Raw genomic sequence first — 6,000 nt, 5'->3', positions numbered from 1 at the left:
AGCAAGTGGTAATTATTAAAATGAATATGTTAACATATAGCATAAAATCAAATAACCTGAATAATAGTATTTTAATTGATATCAACAATCAGAAACACAATAGTAAATATAAAGTTGGGTGATTTAGTGGTTACAAACCATGTAAATCACCAAGACATAAAGAAATAAAAAAGTAGATGAAAATTAAGGATTGACTTGAGCTAGGAGTTCACAAAATGCTTTTAAAAGTAATAAATATTCTGTTGGATTGAGTTCCTTGTAATGAGATACTCTTCTCTGCACAAACTGCATGAATAAAATTCAAACTTTCAACTGCCTGTAATTTATAATTAAGTTAAGCAAATACATAGTAAGCACTGCACAATCAAAGTAATAACAATTTTCAAATAGCGTTACATCTATCAATTACTATGCATAGGAATTTCAAAAATGGATTACTAAGCTGTAATTTAAGATCTTTGAAATTGCAATTTTATAAGTCACTAAACCCAAATTACAAATTATGCAGTCAATCTCACTACCCTCCTTATTACACATCGAAAGTTGAAAAAATAAAACAATGTAGTTTCTTTGAGATTTGTAAGTGGAAGTACCTCATTGAAAGTCTTCTGGAAGCACTGCAACACCTTTTGGAACCTTTGCTTCATTCTGGTCCGGAGTGGCAGTTTAAGCATTTCCCAGCACCACAGCATCATATTTCCTATTATTAATCCACAATGCCTCCTCCAGCTTTGAAATAGCAGTTGGGCAAACAAACACAAATATACATTTATAAATTCAAACTCCCAAATTTATATTTCAACTACCATATAAAACATAGAGAATTCCTACGTCTAAAATAATTAATAAAAAAAGGAGAGATATTTCAAGAAAATTCAAAGTTAGCACCTTGAGTTAGCTTCATTGATTCCAATACATTCCAAAACTGAGACAGATTGCTCTCCACTTCTTCTCATAATACACACATGCAGTTTCTATTTTTTGATCAAGTAAAGCATAGTCGACATCTTTTACAGTCGCTTAGATTGCGTCTCCCTACATGATTGAACAAATAGTTGAATCACAATTAACATTTATTAACATAATTTTTAAATCATATATCCAATCTCACAGAGAGATCAAAATCAAACAGTTGGTGTTTGGTGGTGGAACTTAAAAACCAAAAGTACACTTTAATGTCCTAGAGAGAACAAAATTGCAAGCAAAAGTAGAATATTAAAACAATATCATGGTAGTCACGAAATAAGTTTATGAGTTTGCTAATATTGATTATTAGGTTCCATGTTTGTCTCAATATATCATTTTCTGTTAAGCTGAAAGTGTAAACATTTTGCTACTTACCAAGAAAAAAGCAATTAATTATTTGATGCCACTTACAAAACCTATTGGGATGTATAGGCTTTGATTAAAAGGTTACGTATCTACCAAAAGATTCCAGCTGCAAAATGCATGGAATATGTACCAAGTATTTGATACATCCAGACTTTGATTCTTTTTCTTCCTCCGTTTCCTTGCACCCCAAGAAAAGAAAAGCAATTTTGTGCCAAACTTTAAAAAGAACCTGTGAAATCCAGAGCAAACATTAAAGAAAGTTAACAGTGCAGGACATAAATGTTTTCCCAAATAAAAAAGGAAAGATGTATCCCAACTATATTTTAAGCAAGCTTACATACACAGAACATATCAATTCTATCATACACATGAGTCGGACAAAAGCATCAGAGCCAATAATAACACGGAATTGAAAACCCATCAATCAATTTATTAACATATTTTTGTGTAGATCGCTACCTCTGTATTCTTAATTTATCAAACTGATTAAAATTACTAATTCTCTTATTTCTGACAATACCCCTCCCACTCCAGAATGATAAACGAAAAATTTCTCAATTTCTTATAATTCACAAAGAAAAGCACATGCATGTCCATTTCAGCTCTTAAAACCAAAAGAAAAGATCAGGGTTTCTTAGTTTCTTACCCAAATCCACGAATTTGAACAGTTTAATATCAAACCGTTCATTGTCGCTAGTTATACTAAAATATCAAGATTTTTTGTTATTAATATCGATAAAACTCAATTGAGACCTCTCGATCATTCATTGTGCATATTTGCCTCCGTCTCCAACCGAGGGCTAGAGGGCTCGTTTTAGCCCTATTACAAAAAAATCGTCTCCAACCGAGGGCCAAACTTAATTTATTATTTAAAAACTACAACTGAAATTCAAAAAAAGTTATAGAAAAATATAAGTTATAGGGCCAAATTTTGTAAAATATAAATTATAGAAAAAAAGTTATAGGAAGTTATAGAAAATAAATGGTTTAAATTCATAAAAAAAAAAATTGAATACAACAGCTAGTGACTGGCTAGCCGTTGGAATTCAAATTAGAATTCAAATTAGTGTCAGTTATAACCGACACAATTGGAATTCAAATTAGAATTAGTGATGGTTTTAACCGACACAGTTCAAATTGCTATTATATTAACATTGCTATTAGTGTCGGTTATAACCAACACTAATAATATAGTATATATTATTTCTGTTGGCTATAACCGACAGAAATAACAAAACATTAAAAAAAAATGGCCAGCCCTCCAGCCCTCTTCGATTCTGTGGGGCCCTCCCAGATTCCAGAGCCCTCTGGCCTAACCCTCGGTTGGAGATGGTTTTCGGGGTATTTTCAACCCTATGGCCCTCTGGACCGTTCAATTGGAGATGGCCTTACATCCCAGAATGTGAATCAACCTACAATATGTCCTCGAAAAGAATTGAGTTCGGATTAAAACAGCTCTTTTAAGCAATTTTATTTCAAATGTTTATATTTGGCTATTGATACATAATTTGACGACAGAAGCAAAACAATTCGAGTCACTAATTACAACACGATTACCTTATAGTTCGATTCAAATGTTTATACTTGGTAAAATCAATCACAAATGACTGTTCGTATGTATCTAAGATCACCAATTAGGCATAATCACTCAGGACTAATAATATAGGCACCCAAGCATCCCATGACACACTATGACTGAATAACCTGCACAAATATCCCAATAAACCTACATATTAGTACAAATAATAGAAGAGCGTTTGAAGTTGAATGTCAAAAATACATAAAGAAAGTAGGTGGACAGATACAAATTTCCGAAGAGATCGACATTGCAATCAGATGGGGATCCATAGAATTCAAGCCATACGTGGGAATCAAGAGGATTGAAGTTGTGTTTGGACCCGATTTTACATCATCAGCCCGAGCAATCGAGGCCGTTGAATAAGCAGATATTAAACCGTTGGATGATAAGGTGGTTGAAATGATTTTTTGAAGAGTAATATTATTTTAATCATAATATTATCTCTTAATATTAACTAGGATAGTTAAGACCTAATTTTTGATATATCCAGTTGGTTGTTTCGGAAAAGATATCTGATCTGTCTTCAAAGGATTGCACGGAGACATTTGAATTGGCTTATCATATCAGACTCCAAGTGTATGCAGTCTCCTACGTGTTCTGTTTCTGATATAGGAGTGGGTGGTGCAGTTCAAATGGACCTTGAATTCATGGACAAGGTTGAAGCACATGGTTTATTTTTCTTGGGATATGATGATGAATTTCATCAATTGTTTTTCAGAATTTAAGATGATGAAGGAATCATCATGCATGCATGTGGTCCTCGTGTGGGGAGATATACTTGATGGATTGGATTAGTGAAGTGATTGCATGGATATAAACTTGTTTATTTTATGGAAATAAACTTGTTTATTGGTGGTGATCTGATACCAAGCCTAAAAAGGGGGATAGGTCTTAACCTATGGCACGGAGCAGCTGCACTAGTTTGAGTTGCAGATGAACTCTACTTAATTATCTGACCGTGGAGAACAAGTATTTCAGTCCTATAAATACAAGATGCCGTGCAACATTTTAGAGGACCCCTGCAAATCAATACAAAATTGCCCTGCGCAAATTCTCACAACTTGTGATTTTTCTTTTTCCTTTTTCGCTGACACATCTTCCGTTGGCATCAACAGCACTGTGGAAGCAACCGGTGATATCTTAAGTCGGCATAGATAGCTTTGTCACCGTAGAATCAGTCGGTCTCGCAGTATCTTCCGTTGGCATCAACAGCACTGCGGCGAGAACGATTGATTATCTATCCAAGTCTCGGTCGAGAAGGATTTCTGAATCCTTGTTGGTCGAGGTCATCTCATCAGCCTTCTCGGCGAAGTGAGGTGTTACAAGTGACTACATTCGGCACGTTGAAAGCCGAATTTGATATTGAGCTTCGTAAAAATAGTAACCTTGTCTTCAGGTTCGAGAGCCCAAGAGGCCGAGACGTGTTCCTTTCTCGGCCGCAATGGCAAGACGCAGAAGTCAGTAGCGCGACCTAACGCAACATCAACAAATTTACTCCTCGGCCGAGCTCGGCCGACGAGTTGGCACGCCCCGCATTCATCGAATGACGTAGTTAGCTCATTAATTACTCGGCCTGCGCGCCACGTAGGCTCTGTAGTTTTTAGGGTCAACAAGTTGTCAGGCATAAAACATAGTTACTGATTAATAGAAGAAATGGAAATGTACATAAAAGATAAGATATAAAATAAGAAGAAAGTATACTCACTTTCTGAAAAGTGACTTTGAAGGCAAGGACACAATAGGTGCATACTTCTTCATTGAACCCAACCTTTCAATAGAAAGCTAATAAAGGAAAACAGTAGTCTTGTTAATTTCCTCATTGCTCGAACCAAACATAATATTCTTTCAGTAAATTTAAATAGCTATTTGTCAGATTCATAGATGTCACCTCGAAGCCAATGTTACCTTGAGTACAGAGAGCAAAAGCCCCAAAATCTGAAAGAAAAAAAAGAGTCTCCTGAGTCTGAAAACAAAACCAAATTAAACACAAAGATATAGAATCCGAGGTTAGAAACAAAACCCCCCAAAATTACACAAACAAAATTTGAACACAAAACCTATTTTTAAATCCAAATTTACACATCTAAACACATAATATTGAAAACACAAAATTACTTTGGCGGAGAACTCATAGAAAACAATACCTTTTATGGGCTAAGTTTTTATTCAAATCGACACCAGATTCACTATTTTCAGCGAGAAGGCATTATGGTTTGTAGTTTAAGAGTGAAAGTACTGAAGAAACAATTGTTTTCAGCAAGAAAATGAAAGAGAGAAGTCGAGGTTTGAGAGTGAGAGAAGGGTGGGAGAGAGACGAACCTTCTTGCATGCTTGAGAGAGAGCTCGGCTTTTCCGTCCATCTTTCCTTCCACGATGAGCAACACATGTATAGGAGTGTGGAACCAAATGCAATAGCCTGAATAACCTGGTCTCCCTCGTTTGGAAGAATCCTATAAATACCAAAAAAATCTCTACAAATAACCATATTGGCATTCAAATTCTAGCAAGAAACACAACCGGAAAACATAAATTTTTCAGAGACCAAGTCTCCCACCTAACATGTAAATTACATATAAAGAATTTGATTTTAGAAAAAGTGAAAATGTAACATCCCACATCGCCCAGGGGAATGAATTCTGTAAGCCTTATATGTATATTCTCATCTCTACCTAGCACGATGCCTTTTGAGAGCTCATTGGCTTCGGGTTCCATTGGAACTCCAAAGTTAAGCAAGTTCGCGCGAGAACAATCTCAGAATGGGTGACCCATTGGGAAGTTCTCGTGTGAGTTCTCATAAACAAAACCGTGAGGGCGTGGTCAGGGTCCAAAGCGGACAATATCGTGCTACAATGGAGTCGAGCTCGAAATGTGGTGGGGGCCCGGGGCCGGGAAGTGACAGAAAAGGCTTACACAAATAGAAAAACGTATTTGAGTGGCGGTTGTGGCGCCTGTGTTCAGCCAAAGACAATTTAAACAGGAATTAAACAACCAAGTTATGGGTATATTCAAGACTGCTTAAGATGCTAAAAATATTTTCAAGATAACTCTAAATTTAACTTGTACCAATTTAAAAAAATAGATAGTCATTC

This window comes from Malus domestica, chromosome 11, assembly GCF_042453785.1.
Source record: "Malus domestica chromosome 11, GDT2T_hap1".
Classification (NCBI taxonomy): domain Eukaryota; kingdom Viridiplantae; phylum Streptophyta; class Magnoliopsida; order Rosales; family Rosaceae; genus Malus; species Malus domestica.
This window is presented reverse-complemented; position numbering follows the sequence as displayed.